This window comes from Lutra lutra, chromosome 16 (assembly GCF_902655055.1).
Source record: "Lutra lutra chromosome 16, mLutLut1.2, whole genome shotgun sequence".
In the NCBI taxonomy this organism is placed as follows: domain Eukaryota; kingdom Metazoa; phylum Chordata; class Mammalia; order Carnivora; family Mustelidae; genus Lutra; species Lutra lutra.
The window spans coordinates 14,450,561-14,474,484 of record NC_062293.1 but is presented as its reverse complement, the minus strand read 5'-3'; the positions used below and the strand labels follow the sequence as shown (position 1 = coordinate 14,474,484).

The 23,924-nt window shown below is 46.0% G+C and overlaps 1 long non-coding RNA gene and 1 pseudogene across 1 annotated transcript; one reads left to right on the top strand and one right to left on the bottom strand.

The window, feature by feature from the left end:
• Positions 1–170: 170 nt before the first annotated feature.
• On the bottom strand, positions 171–10,980 carry LOC125087469 (uncharacterized). Its single transcript, XR_007123442.1, has 3 exons — positions 10,679–10,980; positions 3,200–3,269; positions 171–647 (listed from the first exon to the last, which is right to left on the bottom strand). It is a non-coding gene; the product is annotated as an uncharacterized LOC125087469 (long non-coding RNA).
• Positions 1,784–1,902, top strand: LOC125088201 (uncharacterized; annotated as a pseudogene).
• Positions 10,981–23,924: the final 12,944 nt, after the last annotated feature.

Below are 23,924 nucleotides of genomic sequence, written 5' to 3'. Positions count from 1 at the left end.
GCTTGGACCACGCCCTTGTATGGACATACACTTTCATTTCTCTTGGGTAAATACCCAGGAGGAGAATGCCTGGATGGTATGGTAGGTGTATGTCTAACACTTCAAGAAATTGCCAGGCTGTTTTCCAAAGTGGTTACACCATCTTACCGTCCCGCCCGCGATGTGTGAGAGTTCCGGTGGCTCCACACGTTACCTGCTCGTTACTATTTCGGGTCCTGGGGCTATCCAAGCAACAGAGAAACCAAACTGAAAGTTCCAGACAAGGCTTTTACTGGGGCTTATGTTAGAGCTCGAGGGAGACAGCAGAAAGGGAAGGGTCCCTCATGCTATTTCTCTGAGCAAAGGTCAGGGAAAGATTACAAAGAGGCTGGGAGAGGAAAGGGTTGGCTAGAGCAGGTAAAGGTGGGGAGAGAAGGCAGGAAGTGGGGAGCATTAGTGCGGTGGACAGGACGTGCTTTATCATGCATCACTCGTCTCATGGGCCTGTTAAATCTGTCCACCCAGGGCTGGATTTTTAGTACTTTGATGAGGGGGAGAGTCAGTGACAGGTCAGTGCTGGGGCCCACCTTAGCGCATACTGGTTTGGCTCAGTCTTCACGTCTAGGTAGTGGCGTCCCTCCTCTGGTGAGCAGCCCGAGTCCACGTTCCTGCAGGATTCGCACCGAGATTCAGCCCTCAGGGGACGCCAGAGAGGCGCCTGGGTGGCTTAGTCAATTAAGCAGCTGCCTTCACTCAGGTCATGATCCTGGGGACCTGGGACTGAGTCTCGCATCTGGCTCTTTGCTCAGCAGGGAGTGTGCTGCTCCCCCTGCTTGTGCTCTCTCTTGCTCTCTAACAAATAAATAAACAAGATCTTTAAAAAAAAGGGGGGGGGACCCTGGGCTTCTGCGGTCTGGGTTGAGAGCACTGGAGTCCTGTCCCTTCCTTTGTCTCAATTTGAAGTTCCCTTATGAATTTTAAAATCAACTTCTCAATTCCTACCCCAAAATAAGCCTACTGAGATTTCAACTGGAATTGCATTGAATCTGCCGACCAATCTAGGGAGAAGTGACATTTTAGCCCGACCGAGAGTCTTCTAGCCCAGGGACACGGCATCTGTCTCCATAAACAGCAATGTTCTATAGTTTTCAGTGTACTTTTCCTTATAATAAACCTTGTGTCTCTTTTATGTCATTTTAAAATATTACCTATTAAAAATCAAATTAGGAAGTTAAATTCTAAAAAGCTGCACCCTCGGTGTTAGAAATCAGTAGGAATGTCTGTCATATCCACCCCACACCCCAGGAGCCCAGTCAACATAAGACTGAGCCTTCACGGGACAGCATCCCCCCCCAACTCTCTGTAGGTCTGTCTCCCCCTCTCTCCGGGAACCCCTCTTTCTAGCTTTCTTCCCCCTCTCTTACTCCCAGCCGTGATGTAAGAACGGAAGTGTATATTCTGCCTCATTTATTTTATTCACTGAAAAGATGATCAGGCTCCTCATTCTTTGTGAAGTATGAATGTCTTATTAAAAATTAAAAATGTGGGGCACCTGGGTGGCTCAGTGGGTTAAAGCCTCTGCCTTCAGCTCGGGTCATGATCTCAGCATCCTGGGATAGAGTCCCACATCAGGCTCTCTGCTCGGCGGAGAGCCTACTTTCCCTTCTCTCTCTGCCTGCTGCTCTGCCTACTTGTGATCTCTCCCTCTCTGTCAAATAAATAAATAAAATCTTTTTTAAAAAAATTCTTTAAAAAATTTAAATTTGGCTCAAATGGTTAAGCATCTGCCTTCGACTCCCGTCGTGTCTAGGGCCATACCACCCTGAACGCGCCCGATCTCGTCTGATCTCGGAAGCTAAGCAGGGTCGGGCCTGGTTAGTACTTGGATGGGAGACTCCCATCGTGATCCCAGGGTCCTGGGATCGAGCCCCACATCGGACTCCCTGCTTAGCAGGAGATCTGCTTCTCCCTTGTATTAACATATATCTTAATAAAGAAATATTTTAATATAAGGCCACATCTTATATTATCCTGCATATGTGTATATATATGAAATGTCCAAAATGGGCAAATCTCTGGAGACAGAAGTAGATAAGTAGTTTCCGAGGGCTAGGGAGTTGAAGAAAATCAGAGTGACTGCTAATGGGTAGGGAGTGTCTTTGTAGGGGTGCTTAAAAGCTTCCAGAAGTTGGGGAGCCTGGGTGGCATAGTCAGTTGAGCGGCTGACTCCTGGCTTCAGCTTAGGTCATGATCTCAGGGTCTTGGGATCAAGCCCTGAGTCTGGCTCAGGACTCAGCAGGGAGTCTGCTTGAGACCCTCTCTCTCCCTGTCCCTCCGCCCCTCCCACTTGTGCATGCTCGCTCTCTCTCTCTCAAATAAATAAATAAATCTTTTTAAAAAAAGGCACTGAAAAAAACTTCTAAAAATTGAGTGTGATGACAGTTGCACAATTCTGACAGTAGACTAAAGACCATTGAATTGTACACTTTAAATAGTTGAATGGTGGGTGTGTGAAATATGTGTCCATAAAGCTGTTATTTTAAAAACCCTAGGAGGCAGGCACCTGGGTGGCTCAGTGAGTTAAAGCCTCTGCCTTCAGCTCAGGTCATGGTCCCATCGTCCTGGGATCGAGCCCCGCGTCAGGAATCTCTGCTCAGCAGGGAGCCTGCTTCCTCCTCTCTCTGCCTGCCTCTCTGTCTACTTGTAATCTCTGTCTGTCAAATAAATAAATAAATAAAATCTTTAAAACAAACAAACAAAAAAACCCTTAGGAAGCCGGTGTTTTCGTTTCTTGTGGCTGCTGTAACAAATCCCCACAAACCTGGGGGCTTAAGACAACACAAACTTACGCTCTCACAGTTCTGAGGGGCAGAAATACAAAATCAGTACCCCTGGACCAAAACCACGGTGTCCACAGGGCCACACTCCCTTCGGACGCCCCAGCTCCAGCCACTCCAGCTTTGGGGGCTGCTGGCATCCGTGGCTGTGGCCAAATCAGCCCCATCTGCGAGGCCAGCATCTTTAAAGGTCCCTCTGTTTCATCTTCTCATTGCCTTCTCCCCTGTGTGTCAAATCTCCCTCTGCCTCTTTCTTTTAAGGACACTTGTGAGGGCATTCAAGGCCCACCCAGATAACTCAGGATAATCTCTCCATCTCAAGATCTCTGACTGTAAACATCTGCAAAGACCTTACCCCGCTCCCCATATTAGGTAACACTCACAGGTTCCAGGGATTAGGACCTGATATCCGTGGGGGCCACGATCAGACTTCCACACGTGGGGTCAGGATCCCTATCAGAGATGGGGAAACGGAGGTAGAAGGGAAAGCATCAACCAGGTTTCAGGGTTACATTGGCCAGGCTGTGTGTCTGACGTGCTCCGAGGCCTCCAGTAACTGGCCTTGAAGAATACCTTTCTGATAGAAAACTCAAATCCAGGCCTGACCTGACACACGTGAGTCACGAGACCAGAACCAGCTTCCCAGGTGTGGAATCTGGGCACTCACACAGGGCCTGTGCTCAGAAGGGGCCGTGCTTGGTTTAATGCTCTGCTGTCACCATCTCGAAATTATATTTTATTTTATTTATAGAACATGCAAACAGGGGAGGGGCAGAGGGAAAAGGAGAGAGAGAATCCGAAGCAGACTCCATGCTGAGCAGAGCCAGGCATGGGGCTTGATCTCATGACCCTGAGATCATGACCTGAGCTGAAATTAAGAGTTGGATGCTTAACCGACTGAGCCACCCAGACACCCCACCATCTCGAAATTCTTAATCATTTTTGGTAAAGGAGCACTGCATTTTCCTTTTCCACTGGATCTGCAAATTATGGAACTGACCTTGTGTGTGACTTTAGGCAGGAAAACAAACCAGAGATGAGGTGGGCGGGAAGGATACCCCGGAGAGTGCCAGGTTCCCTGACCCCGCCAGCTAGCCTCTCTGCTTGGACAGTCTTCCTGCCCCCCATTTCCCAATAGTTAACTCCTCCCCTCCAAGCTCAGCTCAGAGGAGACTCCCAGCCCCCAGCAGAATTCCTTCCAGTTGCGTACTCTCAGAGCACCTGCACTGTTGGTAACCCTATATTTGTCTTCGTGAACCTTAAGAAGTGTCACCCCTAGCAGCTGTCAGCTCTGCGAGGGCACATGTGGGTCTGTGGGGCTCACTGCCATGCCCTGTGACATATGGAACCCTGCGTGAATCTTTGCTGAATGAGTTCAAGGGCCGGAAGCAGAGCCGGGATGTGACAGTCGCCGGGTGCCATGGCGATGCCCGGGCCACGGCGTCGGACTTTCTCTCCATGGCTGGCCACAATGCTGAGCTGGACTTCTGGGGGGGCGGATGGAAAGCCAGGGTCGGCCCCTCACCCTGTGAGGCAAGATACGGCCCCAAAGGGAGGGCAGGCCCGAGACCAGTGGAGGGGCCCCAGACCTGAGGAGTCCACAGGAACGAAGGAGGAAGCATGTGTGTGCGTGTGTGTGTGTGTGCACGCGCGTGACAGTTTGGGGGGCCTGCATGCTTTCGCAGGAGAGGCAGTTTGGGTTGGACGTGGGCCGGGCCCGGTATGCTGAGGCCCCCAGCCATCACCTCTGCCTGCCCTGGTTTAGCAAAAACAGAAACACTTGACAGCCGGTTTCATTTGAATTTCACGAAAGCAACAAGTCATTTGGTCATAGAGGTAGGCCCCACGTATTGCACAGGACATCCCGGAACAGGATTTGGTCTCCCTGAAATTCAGATGTAACTGGGCACCCTGTAGTTTAGCCGATAGCCGTCACTCGGGACCCCTCTGTTTCAGGAATGCTTCTGCGAAAGGGGAGTCATGTGCAGAAAGGCCAGAATGTTTGGGGCAGAAGCAGTGCATTTCCCCATTTTTAAAAAATTTCAGGCGATTTGAGGGCACACAAGGGAAAACAGGCACTAAGTGGGGCTGCCATTGGGCGGGAGGGTCAGAAACGCAGGTCCCGCCCAGGACCAGGTCCGAGTCCTCTGGGAGGCCTGATCTATGAAGCAACAAAGATTCTCCCTGCAGGGGTATGGCTGCTCTCCTCCCTGGCAGGCCCCCCAAAATCATGAGAAATACAAAGGCCTGGCCCTACCCTCAAGGGGTCTGTAGGCTAATTTGTCAACAGATTATTTAGCAAGGAGTCAGGCATGCTGAAAGGAGCTCCCCCTAATAGACAGAAGATGGGAGGTGGCCGTCCTTGAAATGTTCCTCTCTGGTTTTCCTCTTCAGTCTAAGGTGGAAAACCAGATCTACCTCCACAACCCGTGCCTTTATCTACCTTTTATTTTTTTTTTTAAAGATTATTTATTTATTTGACACAGAGAGACACAGCCAAAGAGGGAACACAAGCAGGGGGAGTGGGAGAGGAAGAAGCAGGCTTCTTGCTGAGTGAGGAGCCCAACATGGGGCTCTATCTCAGGACCCTGGGATCATGACCTGAGCCAAAGGCAGAGGCTTAGTTAACCCACAGAGCCACCCAGGTGCCCCCTTTAGGCATCTTCTAGACAATTGATTTTACCCTCTGACTTTTTTCTTCCCAGTTTTGAATCATCCAGTTTTTATCAGATGGTCACCAGAGTCCTCATCCAAGTCATTAATAAAAATATTCAGTAGATAAAGATAGAGCCCTATAGCACTCTGCCAGAAATGTGCCCCAGGGCTGACCTTTTTTTTTTTTTTTTAAGATTTATGTATTTATTTGAGAGAGAGAAATTGAGAGTGCAAACAGGGGGAGGGGCAGAGGGAGATAAAGAATCTCAAGTAGACTCCCCACTGTGCGTGGAGCCCAACACCAGGCTCGGGAACCTGAAATCATGACCCAAGCTGAAATCAAGAGTCAGACACCTAACTGACTGAGCCACCCAGGCACCCCTGCCCCAGGCTGATCTTAATCAAAATCCTTCTGATATAAATATTTAACAAGCTACAAATTCCTTCCTCTGCTGTCATGTATCCCACACATCTCCCTGAGGATATGAGGCTTCTTCATGAGGATGTCCTAGGTTCCTTGATCAAATCCAGAAGTACTAGCGAGCTACACAACTGTTAGATGGCAGCCACTCTCAATACTGTCCTAGCAGCAGTGGTAGCAAATAACAATAATACTGGATTTTTTTTTTTCTTCACTCTCCTTTTTCTGTCCTTTCTATCCAAGATGAAGTAAACTTTGCTAAAATAAGAGGAAACCTGAATTGGTTTATCATAAGTTCAAGGAGGAATTACCGTGCCAGGAATAATTCTTGGGGGGCGGGGGGCAGAGGTGGGAAATGGTCATGGTTTATCTAGAAATCAACAACATGAATTTTAGATACAAAAAATGACTTTGGTTTAAAGTACAAGCAGTTTCCAGCTTATCATCGGAAGGTTTTGATCCAGGAGTTTGCTTTTATGCTGGCTATCGAGCAAATGCTGAATGTACTCAGAAAACAGTCTGAAAAACACTGATTAGCTTCTCTGCTCGGCCCCCACAAGCCATTTATCCACAATGAGGATGAAATCATAACTGGGCCCCGAGTCTCTTCAAGCTCCCAGACTTGAGCCCCTCTTAATCCCAGGGGCAGATCTGGTGGTTTCCCCTCCCTGCAGGTGGGACCCAATAGGCAGCCGTTGGCATGCAGGGATTACTTTTAAGTCCACTGTCTGTAACTTTAAGACATTTTTAATGGAGCATAATCCCCTCATTTGGGGGACTTTCCAGCAGGAACAGTGTCCCCATTCCTCACTTCACCCCATTCGTGCCTGTAGACTCCCACCTGTATCGTTCCAGAGCCTCACCTGACCCAGGAAAAGGTGGAGGCCATTTCTCTCACCTGTTTTCTTAAGCCCACAAAGTGTCCTGAGTTTAAAAGTTCGGGGAGGTAGGGAGTTCCAAAACCACAGATCCCAATCTGTGGGAAAGACTGATGAGTTGGAAGGGGCCTGTCGGCCATCATCGCTGGCCACATGAACAGAGGTAAGGAGTTCAGAAGAGGGGAGGAGATAGCCCCACAGCCTGATGTCCTGCAAGCTCAGTTATGCAGGTCACGTCCAGACACATGGAGACATGTGACCAAAATGCTAAGGCAGGAGCTTCACAACCCATCCTGAGAGAAGCATTTGAAGGAAGTGGGAATGTTAAGATTAAGGAAGAAGATCTGGAAAGCATCTGATGATTATCTTTAAATAATCGCATTATTTTAAGTGAAAGAGAAATTGGATTTTTTTCTGCCTCTGGGTAGAAATCGCAAGGAGGTACATTCCAGTTAGAACCATGCAACCAGACAGTGAGGACAAGTTTTACGAAGGTTTTTTAAAGACAGCTGAGAGAGAGGGAGACATTTCTAGACGGCTGCGGACACTCCCCTGGGGCCGATATCGGGCAAATACAGCCTCTAGCAAGGGGCAAGTGTGTGTGCCAGCAGCCACGTAGGCCACTCCCCCTCTCTCTAGGGGGGAAATAGTGCCTCTGAACATCTCTTCATCCTACTGATAAATAAGCTACTAAGAAGGTAAATATTGGTCAGAACCAACGCCGTGGGTCAGATCAGTGTTCCTGCTGATTGCCACGGTTAAGGACAAAGGAAGAGGAAAAAGGAAAGTTGTTTTCATCACAAATTGTTAAGAGGCCTCTGTTGCTTGTGGGCTGGGATCACAGTTCTGGCTCAATGCGAGGAAGGGCCATGATGTTGTTCACGGAGCTTGTGGATGACCAGCCAGAGAGCGAGAATTGTGTCCCTGTTGTGGAAATCTGACAGATCCGTCTGACCACTCGAATAGCAAGCACGACAGGAACCAAAACAAAAAGGAAAACAAAATGTAGCCTTAGAGTTCCCAGTCTTCATTCCCTGGAAGTGGGGTGCAGGGCAGGGGGTGGAGGGGTGCGTGTGTCAGAATGACAAGGGCTCCTGGATGAGATGCACAGAATTGAGGAAGAAAAGGGTCCATCTGGGAGTGAGCAGGACTGACTGGCTGACAAAGGGAGGGCTTGCCTGGACTTGATTTTGAGGGAGAGGCCTCCGTATTGGATTTTTTTCTGAGATGTGAGATATAATTCTCTCCTCACAGTCCCCTTCAAAGAACCTTCAGTGAAGCCCTGTATTACTTTAAAACGATTTGGAGAGGGGTTTCTGCTAAAACGTATGGAGCATTTAGTAAGTCTCACCCACTATCTCGTTGAATCCTATGAATCAGAGACTGGTAGTAACCTCATGTTACAGGACAAAAACGAGACTCTCAGAGAGGTTAGTACACTTGCCCAAGCTCCCACAGCCAATTTAAGCGATAAAGCCTGTTGGAAACTCAGACGCTCGACTCCAAGGCCAAACACCTCTAGAGGAAAAACATTTCAGGGTTTCTTGAAATGCCCCCCCCATAGGAAAATCTTTGGCTTTGAACAGAGACCAACGGGGTCAAAGTCTGAAAAAGGTGAAAAACAGAGTATGACATATTTATTCACCAAGGTTATTCTAGGATGTAATCCTTCAATTTGTTCTATACAACTGTCTTAATGTTTCCTGTTTCTTTGTAGCTTCATTACCTGATTAAACAAAATTAAAATAAATAGACACATACAAATTAAAAAAAGGCAACCAAGTTGGGGTATGAGAATATGCACAGGAAACAGTGCTTCTGGACAGATGTGAGATCCAGGTGACTTAGGACGAAGCTGGGAGCCCGGATAAGTGTTTCTAATATTGAGAATATGAGGATGCATGTGGCTTTCCAAAGGGATTCCTCAAGAACCTCAAGGATCTGCTTTAATTAGAGCTGCTTAAAAGGTCACCGGTTACCCAGAGAAATAAAAAGCATGGGTTCACACAAAAACCGGCACGTGGACGTACGAAGCAGTTTTGCTTGTAATTCCAGCTCTCCCCAAAAAGCTGGAATCCGTTCAGATGTCCTTCAGTGGGCAAAGGGTTAGATAAATGGTGGTGCATCCATACTATGGAATATTCTTCAGCAATAAAAAGGAAGAAACTACAGGCATTTGGGTGGTTCCATCGGGTAAGCGGCCAACTCTGGATTTTAGCTCAGGTCATGATCCCAGAGTCCTGGGATCGAGTCTTGCATCCAACTCCATGCTCTATGGGGAGTCTGCTTGATGGTTCTCTCTCTCCTTCTGTCCCCCCCCCACTAAATGCTTGCTTGCTTTCTCCAAAATAAATAAATCTTTTTAAAAAAAGAAGAACAAATTAATTGCAACTAATTGGATGAGTCTCCAGGAAAATATGCTGAGCAAAAAAAGCTAATCCCTCCAAATATGATTCTTCTTCCCTAACATCTTTAAAGTAACAATATTTTATAAACAGAGGACAGAGTAGCAGTTTCTAGAGATTGGAGATGGGGGCCGGGAAGGAAGCGGGTACAGCTGTGAAAGGTTCGTAGGTCAGATCCCTGTTGTGCCAGAACTCTATCTGGACTGTGGCGGCAGATACACGGACCCACAGAGGTGTTGAAGCTACACACGTACAGATACAAAGTCCAGGTAGAAATAGGGGGATTAAACAGATCATGGCTTGTATTGATGCCAGTGTCCTGGTTGTTCCATTAGACTATACTTCTGCAAAATGTTACCATTGAGGGAAACCAGGCAAAGCAGGGATCTCTCTCTATTGTTTGTTACAAATGCATGTAAATCTACTGTTATGTCAATCAAAATCTCTTGTTTTTAGAGTTCCTGTGGCTCGGTCTGTTAAGCATCCACCTTTGGCTCGGGTCATGATCCCAGGGTTCTAGGATGGGGCCCCATATCGGGCTCCCTGCATAACAGAGAGCCTGCTTCTCCCTCCCTCTCTGCTGCTCCCCCTGCTTGCTCTCCTCCTCTCTCTCCATTAAATAAATAATTTTTTTTTTTTTTTAATGGACCAGGTCCCTGTCACTGAAGGATTCAAGCTCTGGCTGACTGTTGTGATGCAGTTGTTGGAGGAGGACAGCATTTGGTGGCCCCTCTGGCCTCCAACCCTCCAATTCCCCTGAGGTCTTATGGGGAGTGATACCCTTCAAGCTGAACGTTATGTGAAAATCCTCTTTCTGCTGCTCCCACAGGTGCAGAGTGAATCAAGGAGAACCAGAATGTCCTCCTCAAAGAGGCTCATTCTCTTGTTCCATGAGGAAGAGGTGATCTGAGCTGCTCTGAAGGCGTTTGGCAAGACAGTGTCTCTGTCACCATCTGCTTCTCCCTGATGCAGGAGCCGCCCTGGGTTCAGGGCATTCCACTGACAGAAATAAAACATGAATTTTCACACTGCTACTTAGAACCTGGAAACAAGTTAGAAATCCTTCCCCAGGGCGACAAAGAGCAAACATGCTCTGAATAAAGGGACATCCTGGGTATAAAGTGAACAGAAACATTTTGAGACCTAGGAAAGATCTTGGATGTTCAAAGAGGTAAAGGAGGGTTTTTGAACATGATTCTAGAGATGCACTGAAATGCCCCAGCTCCTAAGTGGAACATTTCCCTCCCAGATAATTTCATGACCAGGAAATTATCCTCATTTGGCTCTCTGGAACAGGGAAATGGAAAAATATGAGGTATCCTTGGGCCCCTCTTCCCCTATAGGATGAAGCCAAAGAGCCACCCCGTTGGCTGGCTTACGGATGTCCCTGAAGTTTGCCATGACTTACCCGTGCCGCCAGAGAGGGGCCCGTTGAATCTGGCTGTGTCTCAAGACTTCCTGGCCAAGGGAGCTTCCTTCTCTGTATCTGGGATCCCCACTTACCATGTATCCTGGGTCCTCACATCCAGGACTTGGCACAGCATGTGCGATGGCAGGCCCAACGTGCTCTGACCCAGGCACTGGCTTCTCAAGAGTAGCCTGAGTGCTGGGCCAACTCCAGGTGAGCCAGCTCTCACCAGACCCCAGCTGACAACCCTTGAAACTCACATGAATGGGGAAGTGACTGGTGATGACACAGGGTGCCTGCCCTGTGAGTGCCAAACGCCGGCCCTTTTCATCTCCCCTCCTTCGCATCTGCAGCCTTATCCTCCCAGCCACAGACTTCCCTTGGGGGTCTCCACAAACAGGTGGGCCCTGCCCTTGCAGGAGGCTTTGCCCACACAAAGGGACATTGAGTTGAAGTTTTCATGCCCCCTAACACGATGCTACCTGCGACTGTCTGCAAATCCATTTTTTTTTTTTTAAAGATTTTATTTATCAGAGAAAGAGAGAGAGAGAGAGCGCGCGCACAGGAGAACACAAGCAGGCAGAGGCAGAGAGAGAAGCAGGCTACCCACTGAGCAAGGAGCCTGATGTGGGACTCGATCCCAGGACCCTGGGATCATGACCTGAGCTGAAGGCAGCGGCTTAACCCGCTGAGCCACCCAGGCGTCCCTGCAAATCCATTTTTGAAAACTTTCCTAGCTAGGAAAGCTAAAGGAAGGGGAAAAGCAGGGCCCCAGTTCAGCCCCGGAAGCCTTATTGTTCTCTGGTTCTCTGGCTGCCACTTACCCAGAAGGCCCCCCCACACCCCTGGCCCCCTGGGGAATCAAATGAGATTGTTTTTCCCAAGATCCAGCTCTTCAGGTGTGAGCTGCCGTTCTTGGACAACAGTGACTGGGGCATTTCTGCAACAGGAAAGAGGAAGGAACTTGTGAACTGTGAGCCATGGCATCAACAATGTGCGCCCCCAACCAGCCGCCAGCAAAGAGGAAAAGAGCTCAGTTTCCATAGCGATAAATCACGAGGAAGCCAGTGAGGGAGAGTAGGGCAGGAGGATTTTTTTCCTTCCCCCAGTTCCCTGCAAACACGTTCCCAGCTCCTGAGCTGGCTGGATGCCTGGCGCCTCGCCAAGCTGAGCCTCCAGAACCACTCAGGTAGAGGAAGCAAGAGGAGGCCTCTGCCAGATGGAAATCCACACCGAAAACCTTCTGCTCCTAAGAGCACTGGGGAAGGGGGTTGGGCTCTTCTTAAAGACCTTAACGGGTGTGTGGGCCACCCAGCAGGCCCAGCACAGTCTCACCCGTGGGTGGCTGGGCGCCATCTTGAAGGCTCCTCAGTATACGACCTTCTGTCATGCCCCGCACGAAATCATGATAGTAATGGTGAAAATCAGCCTTTTTACAGCAGAAGAACAGGCCTGGTGAGGGAGAGAGACTGGCCAGAGACAACTTATCCAGTTAAAACAGTTGGCTGGAATGCCAACTTAACTGAATGTCCTGGTTTGGGTTTTTTGCTGAATTTCAGCTATATTTATATTTATGTACATATTTGCTCTATTTTCTAATAGGGAGAGTTGTGCAACTGCCACCATAATCTGGTCTTAGGAGGCTTCCAGAACCCCAAAAGATTCCTCTTGCCTATTTTCAGTCAATCCCCGATCCCTCCCCCAAGTCCCCGGCAACCACCCGTCTGCATTCTGACTCTCTAGACTTAAGGGAGGCTGTTTTTCAGTGGAGGACTCAGCGGCTCCACAACTTAGTTTAAAATCTAAGTATTTGCATGAAGAGTTTGGTTTCATTTTTCAAGTGAAACCACAGGAGAGACTGGCCGCCCACCGGGGGGTTTGGTTTGTCTTTTGTCCTCTGAGCAGCCTGTGGGTTACAGGTATAGGTGTTCCTGGAATCTGTCACTGTTTACAGACTGCATGGATCACGCAGGTCTGGTAAGGCTGAGGGCCTCCCGGCCTAGCGCCGAGAAGGCAGACACTTTCCAGGCCTGGCCAGCACAGGGCAGGGGGTTGGGAAGGGCTCTCAGGCAACCCTAGGGAGCTATTCAAGACACTGCCTGCTACACCGGCCAAATGCTGGTCCTTGGCCACCTGGACCCTGTCATGGCATGACCTGACTGAAACATCATGGGTCAAGGTGCCTAACCTTTACGGCTGCTGCATGAATGGTAGCTGGAAAACAGCCTTCCGCGCGTGAAGTCAGAGTTCATTGGACACACAGAGCTGAGCATCTTGATCTGAGGACAAGCATGAAGGATGGCCCTGCTTTAAGAGAGTTAATTCTGCACCAGCTAACATTTACTGAGCACTAATTGTATGCCAGCATTTTCTAAGCGCTTTGTGTTAATATTTAATTATCGCAAACACTATAAGGCATATGCTGTTATTCTCCCCAGCTTGGATATGAGGAAGTGGAGGCTCAGAGAAGTAAGTAAGTCCCCCAAGGTCACATAGCTAGTCTGGGCCTAGAAGAGCCTTTTCTTACCACCACTGCGTTGCCCCCATGATATGGTGTATGTAGTAAGTTCTGCGGGAACCCAGAGAGCAAGTGTCTGAACCAATGAGAAGGAGGGGTCAGGCATCTGTACTGGGGAGTCCGCTGACCAAAGAATCAGGGAACAGCATTCCAAGCAGAGGGAATAGCATATGCAAAGGTAAGAGGTAAGAGAACACAGCACAATGAAGAGTGACCAATGAGGCTCAGGACAAATGACATTTCAAAAAACCTGGAATTTTCCTTGGGAAAAACTGTCTGATTTTGGCAAGGGGAATGAGTCTCTGATGAGAGCCCTGAAGACCTTAAATTTGAATTTCAGATAAGTAACAAATAATGGTTTTTAGTGTACGTATGCCCCAAATATTGCATGGAACACACTCACACTAAAAAAAAAAAAAAAAAAAAAAAAAAAAAATGCTGTTTATCTGGAATTCAGATTTTACGGGGCATCCCATATTTTATCTGGCAATCCTAACTAAAAGTCATCGAAGTGTACATTTCTAATGGGTGAATTTTATGGCATGTAAATTACACTTCATTGAAAATTTAGCACAGGGCCTAGATAACATGACTGCTTAAAGAAAAATGAAGCTTTTCCTTCTGCACACTCTCTCCACTCTCTTTCTACACTGGCTCCTGGCAAAATACGATTATAAAAACCACCAGCAACCCAGGCACCCATAGAGGTCACCAGTGCAAATTCAAACCGTTGCCATGGGTTTGCTTTCTTGGGACTCAGGGCTTGCAGAGGACAAGACCCCAAGGTCGGAAACACCACAATGCAAACCAGGGAGTTTGGAGCAGTCCTCGGTTTGCTGAGCGCTCCCAACACTAAAATCATCCCTGCCCCACCCATTGCTAATTTCTGCCCTGCAGTTCAATTCTTATAGAGTGGGAGAGCTACAAATATGAGTCCATACTTCCCTGCTCCTAAGGAGGCACCATCTTTTTTTTTTTTTTAAGATTTTATTTATTTGACAGAGATCACAAGTAGGCAGAGAGGCAGACAGAGAGAGAGAGAGAGAGAGAGAGAGAGGAGGAAGCAGGCTCCCTGCTGAGCAGAGAGCCCAGTGTGGGGCTTGGGATCATGACCCGAGCTGAAGGCAGAGGCTTTAACCCACTGAGCCACCCAGGTGCCCCAAGGAGGCACCATCTTAAGAATGGCACACCTAGGGGCACCTGGGTGGCTCAGTGGGTTAAGCCTCTGCTTTCGGCTCAGGTCATGATCCCGGGGTTCTGGGATCGAGCCCCACATCGGGCTCTCTGCTCGTCGGGGAGCCTCCTTCCCTCTCTCTGCCTGCCCCTCTGCTTACTTCTGATCTCTCTCTGTCAAATAAATAAAAATCTTTATTTAAAAAAAAAAAAAAGAATGGCACACCTAAGCGTGCCTGGATGGCTCAGTTGGTTAAGTGACTGCCTTCTGCTCAGGTCATGATCCTGGAGTCCTGGGACCAAATCCTGCATCAGGCTCCTTGCTCAGCAGGGAGTCTGCTTCTCCTTCAGACTCTCCCCCCCTTCATGCTCTCTCTCTCTCTCTTATTCTCTCTCTCTCTCAAATAAATAAATAAATAAATATGTTTTTAAAAATGGCACACATAGTTTATGCCCACCTGCCAACACACACACTTACACATCATCAGCACTGGATTCAAAAACAAAGGGAAAAATTCCTCCTCTGACCTTCTACAGGAGAGAAACTTTCTCACCTCCTCCAATCAAATGAGCTTTCCTGTATCTGTGGAGTTCGCTCATAGAATTGCATTTTGTAATTAATGGTAGAATATTGCCTTCTTAGAATAAGGAGAACGGCACTCGTGGTAAACACAAAACCACCTACTGGGAAGTCTGGCTTTGAGCCATCCAAGTACCAAATTCTGACCCGCTGTCAAAATTCTGATAATCTGTTCTTTCCGTGCGCCTCAGCTGAGGTCTGCGAACTGATTTTCTTGAAGGAAAAGGACTTCTCAATATTCCACTCCGTACTCTTTACTTTCGTGGTAACATTTCCGTCCCAGAGGATTTCACAAAAACTGCCCCCAAACAGTGGGGCAGAGGCAATTTGTACCCCGATAAACCTAAGAATCCCATTCTTAGCTCACCAACTATATAAACAGGGTGATAGGCATTTTCAGTAGGGGAGGGAAGCTCTCGTGGGCATTCTCATTATCCCGTGGCTGCCTGTGGATGAGGTGGTTCTTGCCGAAGAAACAGATGATAGTTAACTGGCCTTTACAGGGGTGCGCTAAGTGGTTTTTCATGCACCGTGGCTCAGTCCTACGTAAGCACAGCTACAGTAACTCGCCTGTGCTGCCATGGCTCGTGAGGGGCCAACCCCAGGACCTTTGTTCTTACCACACGGTTCAAGTTCCTTCTGCTTTTAGCTGGAGTTACATCAATTTAGCAAGGCTGTTCCTTGTCCATTAGGAACTTTAATCAGTCAAATCCATACACACATACATATAAAATAGAAAAATCATTAATGACTTCGTTAATGCTGTTCTGGGTAAAATTATCCCATAGTGAGATTTGAGAAATAAGAATAGTTGGAGGGATTGTTGATGGGTGAAAAGGTAGGAAACCCAGCCTGCTCAGAATTAAGGAGAATTCTGAAGCAGCAAACAGCATTTTGCACTTCTGATAATAGGGTATGAGTGGTGAATTTTTACAGGACTGGGGGAGAGTAACCAGTTAGCTGCCTATTGTCAGTCTTTACATGCCTTTGGCTGTATTTTCCTTCTAAATTCCTTTTTAGGAATTTCCTTCCTAAATTCCTGACTAAATTCCTTTACTAAGCATCCATTTCATTTACCCCGGGGACTTGAAATAGTAGGGTGTTTCTGAAGGGAGATTTAACTTGTCCCCTCACTCCCACCCCCACCCCATGACTTAAAAGAAAAGCAAACAGTAATAAAAACAATTGGTTACAGGCAGAAACAGTTAATGCGGTCCACCCGTCTATCCCCCGCCCGTTTGAAACTACAAAAATTTGACAATGGCGCCATCTAGTGAAATATTAGGTTAGCTACAAAATCGTTTCTTGCTTTCAAATTTATTCCCAGCAGCTTCTAAGGATCTCTGTATCAGCTTTGGACACCCCCGTTGCTTATTTCACTTTTGGTTGTTATTCCCACTAACAATATATCATTGATGTAAAAAATTATATGAAATACGTAGCGTGAAAATAATATACAGAGGCGCCTGGCTGGCTCAGTTGGAGGAGCATGAGGCTCTTGGTCTCTGGGTAGTGATTTTGAGCGCTGCTCCCCTCCATGAGGTACAGAGATCATGTAAATAAAAATTTTTAAAAATAGCCTATAAAAACGTATTTAAAATAAAACTCCCAGGGGCACCTGGGTGGCTCAGTCAGTTAAGTGTCTGCCTTTGGCTCGGGTCAAGATCCCAGGGTCTTGGTATTGAGCCCCACAGAGGCTCCTTGTTCAGCAGGGAGTCTGCTTCTCCCTCTCCCTCTGCCTGCCACTCCTTCTGCTGTGCTCTTTGTCAAATGAATGAATAAAATCTTTAAAAAATAAAATAAGGGGCGCCTGGGTGGCTCAGTGGGTTAAAGCCTCTGCCTTCGGCTCAGGTCATGACCTCAGGGTCCTGGGATCGAGCCCCGAATCAGGCTCTCTGCTCAGCGGGGAGCCTGCTCCTCCGCCCCCTGCCTGCCTCTCTGCCTACTTGTGATCTCTGTCTGTCAAATAAATAAATAAAATATTTAAAAAATAAGTAAAATAAAATAAAGCTCCCAGATATAGTACTCTATGCATATACAAGTAAATCGAATAAATACATAAACACAAATTTATAGAGAAATGTATGCTCGTATATACTGTTGTAAATAAATAGGATAATTTGTTATAAATTTCTGCAACATGTTTTTTTGCACCTTTTGCCCATCATGAATATATTTCCATTTATATAGAACCACCTTATTTAAAAAATTTTTAAATTAATTAATTAATTATTTAGAGAGCACAGAGGGAGAGGAAAAGGGAGAGAGAATCTCTGAAGCAGACTCCATGCAGAGCATGCTGAGCATGGAGCCTGAGTCAGGCTCAGTCTCTTGACCCCGAGATCATAACTTGAGCTGAAATCAAGATATGGACACTCAGCCAACTGAACCACCCAGGCGCCCCTAGCACTACCTCATTTTTATTTTTTTTAAAGATTTTTTTTAAATTTATTTGAGAGAGAGACCACAGAAGGAGAGGGAGAGGAAGAAGCAGACCCCTCACTGAGTGGAGAGCCCAATGTGGGGCTCGATCCCAGAACCTTGAGATTATGACCTGAGCTGAAGACAGACGCTTAACTGACTGAACCTCCCAGGCGCCCCGAACTACCTCATTTTTTAAAAAATGTCTCCAAAAATTCTCATCATGTATGGGAATTCTTCTCAGGGTAGTAAAATTGTTCTAAAGTTAGATTGTGGTGATGGTTGTAGAGCTTAGTGGTTATACTAAAAACCACCTAACTAGCATACTTTTAATTTTATGATATGTATATTTCAATAAAACTGTTTAATAAAAGAACCAGATGTCAAAAGAATACCATTATAAGAAGTGCCTGAATTTAAATAACTAGTTTCCAAGAGCACATAAGTATTTGCAGTTTTTTGTGATGACCAGCAAAAGAGCAGGGATGCCCTGTGCCTCTCTTTGCACACTTGTAGATCTAGAGGGGAAATTCCAGGTCTACAAGACACAGCTCTGGATGCAGGGATTCTGACGTTAGCTGGTGTGGTAGAAGCCACTTCAAATTTCTTCCAAGAATTATAAAGCTTTTAACACATGCTAAAGTAAATTTTTGGTTGAAGGTGGACCTGTGTTCCCCAGTGATTGCAGGTAGCAGAGGAGGGAGATGTGGTTTCATCTTCTCATGACAAGCTCCTATCGCTTAGGTAGGGCTAGGCATCCTGGTTATCCCAGATCTGCTGTACATCAGTTGAATCCCTCTCTTTCCTTTGTTCCTTCCCTTGTCCTGCCCTACTTCTCAGGCCCTTTCTCTTCTCCTTCTGTCACTCCCCCATAGGTCATATACTCATGAAACTCATATGAGGCCTTGTGGCTTAGGAACCCATCCTCGGGCAGGTGGGGGGGTGTCTAACTCTTCAGAGTCATTTCTGGGTGATATCATTAAGGATGTGAATCATGCTGAAACTTTCATGTGTGTGCCCAAGGAATTCTGTTTTTACCACCTTTCATTAAATAAACATCAGAGACAGTTAAGTATCTCAAAACTTGGGAATGAAGATGGTGAAAACTGGAAGGTTCTTGGACCTGTGCAGGCTGGTAGTGCCTACAACACAAACAATTTGGGAACTACGGAATCTTGCATATTCATGTTAACGGAGATGGGGAAGTCTTTGGAAAATGAGACCTTTTTGGGAGCTCTATCCTTAGTGATATTCTGAGATACTACTTTTAGATTTACAAGATTAATTTGATGAAAGACAAATAGAAGATACTAGAGAAATGTAGAAAACATGGCACACCACCTGTGTGTGTGTACAAAACAAAATAAAGTATCGATTCCCAGAAGAAAATTGTGGTATTTAAAAAAAAAATTATTATATAAAAATGCATTTGCTGTCTGGGGGCAGAAGTGAAAATAAATGAATTCTACAGTCACTCAAACGTGTTGAATCCTGTTACTTTACCAAATGGTATTTGTAAAGTTCTATGGAAGGATAAATATTATACTAACAGATTAAATGACTTCTGTGATTTAGAAATATAAGATGATAGAAATACCAGATTTAGAAAAATTACAAACATTGTTATAAGGGCTGGAATGCTTTAAAATTTTGTAATTATTATTGCTCATTGAGGGTTGAAGATTTAACACCATGAACAATGTTCTTTTAAAAAATTTTTATTTAAGGGTGCCTGGGTGGCTCAGTGGGTTAAAGCCTCTGCCTTTGGCTCAGGTCATGATCCCAGGGTCCTGGGATCGAGCCCCGCATCGAGCCCCGCATCGGGCTCTCTGCTCAGCAGGGAGCCTGCTTCTTCCTCTCTCTCTGCCTGCCTCTCTGCCTATTTGTGATCTCTGTCAAATAAATTTTTAAAAAAATCTTTAAAAAAATTTTTTTAATTTAAACTCAGTTGGTAAAAATATAACGTTTTATTAGTTTCAGAGGTAGAGGTCAGTGATTCATCAGTCTTATATAACACCCAGTGCCCATTACATCAAGTGCCCTCCCCAATGTCCATCACCCAGTCACCCCATCCCTCCCACCCCCATCCCCTCCAGCAACCCTCAGTTTGTTTCCTATGAGTAAGAGTCTCTTATGGTTTGTGTCCTTCTCTGATTTTGTCTTGTTTTATTTTTTCCTCTTTCCCCTATGATCCTCTCTTTTGTTTCTTAAATTCCACATATGAGTGAAATCATATGACAATTTCTTTGATTGACTTAGTTTGCTCAGCATAATACCCTCTAGCTCCATCCATGTCGTTGCAAATGTCAAGATTTCATTTTTTGATGGCTGAGTAATATGCCATTGTGTATATATACACCACATCTTCTTTATCCATTCTGTGGATGGACATCTGGGCTCTTTCCATAGTTTAGCTATCGTGGACATTGCTGCTATAAACATTGGGGTGCACATGCCCCTTCAGATCACTACATTTGTATCTTTGGGGTAAATACCTAGCAGTGCAATTGCTGGAATTACTTTTAGAGGAAACTCCATAGTGCTTTTCAGAGTGGCTGCACCAGCTTGCATTCCCACCAACAGTGTAGGAGGGTTCCCCTTTCTCTGCATCCTTGCCAACATCTGTCATTTCCTGACTTATTAATTTTAGCCATTCTGACTGGTGTGAGGTGGTATCCCATTGTGGTTTTGATTTGTATTTCCCTGATGCTGAGTGATATTGAGCATTTTTTTCATGTGTCTGTTGGCCATTTGGATGTTTTCTTTGAAGAAATGTCTACCATGAACAATATTTTTTTTAAAGATTTTATTTATTTATTTGACAGAGAAAGATCACAAGTAGACGGAGAGGCAGGCAGAGAGAGAGAGAGAGGGAAGCAGGCTCCCCGCTGGGAAGAGAGCCCGATGCGGGACTCCATCCCAGGACCCCGAGATCATGACCTGAGCCGAAGGCAGCGGCTTTACCCACTGAGCCACCCAGGCGCCCCATGAACAATATTCTTGATGTGAAGAGAAATTCTCTATTTATCTGAGACTACACATTGTCCAAAGGCCATCTATTTCAAGGAATTCATTGGAAAAGATCAAGGTAGTTCCCCATATCAAGTCATCCCAGCGAGCTCTGTATCGAAAGACCACACCAACCATTTCTAAACATCAACAAAATTTTGGAAATTATGAGAATGATTTAACAACTGGCATACAAACTTACATCACTAGTTAAGTAGCTTACTTTATTTAGAGATAAAAGAGGGGGTGATGAAGGGATATATTTTTAAATTTTTTTTTAATTTTTTTATTTTTTTCAGCATAACAGTATTCATTATTTTTGCACCACACCCAGTGCTCTATGCAATCCGTGCCCTCTACAATACCCACCACCTGGTGCCCCCAACCTCCCACCCCCCACCCCTTCAAAATTCTCAGATCGTTTTTCAGAGTCCATAGTCTCTCATGGTTCACCTCCCCTTCCAATTTCCCTCAACTCCCTTCTCCTCTCCATCTCCCCTTGTCCTCCATGCTATTTGTTATGCTCCACAAATAAGTGAAACCATATGATAATTGACTCTCTCTGCTTGACTTATTTCACTCAGCATAATCTCTTCCAGTCCCGTCCATGTTGCTACAAAACTTGGGGATTCATCTTTCTTTCTTTTTTTTTTTTTTTTTTTACAGCTTTATAAACATATATTTTTATCCCCAGGGGTACAGGTCTGCGAATCGCCAGGTTTACACACTTCACAACATTCACCATAGCACATACCCTCCCCGATATCCATAACGCCACCCCCTCTCCCAACCCCCTCCCCCCATCAACCCTCAGTTTGTTTTGTGAGATTAAGAGTCACTTATGGTTTGTCTCCCTCCCAATCCCATCTTGTTTCATTTACTCTTCTCCTACCCCCTCAACCCCCCATGTTGCATCTCCTCTCCCTCATATCAGGGAGATCATATGATAGTTGTCTTTCTCCGATTGACTTATTTCGCTAAGCATGATACCCTCTAGTTCCATCCACGTCGTCGCAAATGGCAAGATTTCATTTCTTTTGATGGCTGCATAGTATTCCATTGTGTATATATACCACATCTTCTTTATCCATTCGTCTGTAGATGGACATCTAGGTTCTTTCCATAGTTTGGCTATTGTAGACATTGCTGCTATAAACATTCGGGTGCACGTGCCCCTTCGGATCACTACGTTTGTATCTTTAGGGTAAATACCCAGCAGTGCAATTGCAGGGTCATAGGGTAGTTCTATTTTCAACATTTTGAGGAACCTCCATGCTGTTTTCCAGAGTGGTTGCACCAGCTTGCATTCCCACCAACAGTGTAGGAGGGTTCCCCTTTCTCCGCATCCTCGCCAGCATCTGTCATTTCCTGACTTGTTAATTTTAGCCATTCTGACTGGTGTGAGGTGATATCTCATGGTGGTTTTGATTTGTATTTCCCTGATGCCGAGTGATATGGAGCACTTTTTCATGTGTCTGTTGGCCATCTGGATGTTTTCTTTGCAGAAATGTCTGTTCATGTCCTCTGCCCATTTCTTGATTGGATTATTTGTTCTTTGGGTGTTGAGTTTGCTAAGTTCTTTATAGATTTTGGACACTAGCCCTTTATCTGATATGTCATTTGCAAATATCTTCTCCCATTCTGTCAGTTGTCTTTTGGTTTTTTTTAACTGTTTCCTTTGCTGTGCAAAAGCTTTTGATCTTGATAAAATCCCAAAAGTTCATTTTTGCCCTTGCTTCCCTTGCCTTTGGTGATGTTCCTAGGAAGATGTTGCTGCGGCTGACGTCGAAGAGGTTGCTGCCTGTGTTCTCCTCGAGGATTTTGATGGATTCCTTTCTCACATTGAGATCCTTCATCCATTTGAGTCTATTTTCGTGTGTGGTGTAAGGAAATGATCCAATTTCATTTTTCTGCATGTGGCTGTCCAATTTTCCCAACACCATTTATTGAAGAGGCTGTCTTTGTTCCATTGGACATTATATTTTTAAATTTTTGATCTGTGCATTGAGTTATGTATTTCCATTACTCTGCTGGTTGTTAGTTTTTTTGTTTTTTTTTCCCCTGTGTGTTTTGCTTTATTTGATTGTTAAATATTTTTAATACCTCTGCATACCTCATAGAGATTTTATAAAGATTAAATGAAATTATCAGTGTAAAGCTCTTAAACAACAGAAAGGAATATACTAACTTTACTTTAGTAAATGTGACAGGTCCATGGATAAACTTTTCCTTTTTCCATTTGAGACTTCACTCTTGATTTATTCTGTAACCCTAGACAAATTACTTTCCTTTCCTGGGGCCCCACTAAAGCACTCCTAGCAACCAGTGTTTGCTAACAGCTATAAGTAGCACTTCCTCTGGTTTCCTCAGCTGTCTTTGTGTCCAAGCTGTGGTCTGTAAGTTTCCTGACCCAGCTGAGTTTCACATGGAGAAAATGCCCCCGACACATCAGCTTCTCTGAAAGTATCACCCCCTTCCCGGTTCCTCCTGGTCATGAAAGTTCCCAGGAATTAGCCCCACCACCCACACCCACACCCCCACCCCCAGGCCAGGCAAGGATGCAAGAGATGTTGGTGGGAAAGTGTCAAAACAGCAATGCCTGTAAAAACTTCTGTAAAAACCCTTTGGCAAAAATTCTGACATAAAGGATCATCCCACCAGAGATTAAACTTGTGAGGTTCTTTCCCTCCCTCTCTTTAGTGAGAGAAATGACCACCAGTATCCCTAAATGGAAAATCACTGTCAGGCACTGAGGGTCATGTTTTTTTGAAGAGTAGGTGATGAAGGAGTAACTTTTACTGTCAGAAGGGAATAAGGGCCTTCCAGGCACTGAGAGATAACTCACGTTGGCTTGCAGATGGTGGTGGCCAGGAGGCAGACCCTGGCTTTGCTTGGTCCCCCGGTGATGGCCAGGTGTGGGACCTGAAATGACTGACTGCCACAGGATGGGACCTGGAGAACCCAAGCAAGGATCACCTAGAGTGACTGAACACAGGAGTTTGGGCAGTGTCCCAGAAGAACGTGTACCTGGGCAGGGAACTGGCTTCCCCAAAGAGAGGGCACTTGTCCACAGGAAAGTACCAGAACTATAGGGCAGGCCTGGTAGTGGCAACAGAAATCACTACCAAAGGGGCCCGGCCAGGTCACAGCTCCATCCAGCTGGGAAGCCCCTCAACACTTCCCACTCCCCACCTCAGACTGGTGACACTGGAATATGGGGTTTTACTCCCGAGTCCAGTTCACAGAGCCAGGAGAATTCTAGATCAAATCGAAGTGAGTCACAAGCTCCTCTGGGTTGTAAGGTAGAGACTGTGAGATTGCTAATTCAGAGGCCCAGGTTTTATCCCTAGGAAGTGTGGAGCAGGGCCCGGGGAATTAGCATGTAGCATAATCAGGCATTACTGATGCTTCTTTTGTGTGTATCTACCCCAGACAGAACATTTGCTTCCCAAGACTAAACCAAACTTCCATCAAATCCTTTTGCTGTAGGCCGAATCCAGAGAGAGAGAGAGATCAGGTGGGTTTTGCAAAGACGAAATCATAATCATATTTTCCCTTTTCCTTCCCGTTGTCCAGCTTCCCAGGCAGCCAGAGTTAGGGCGACCTGCCACATCAGTCTCTTTGTACAAGAACTCATCGG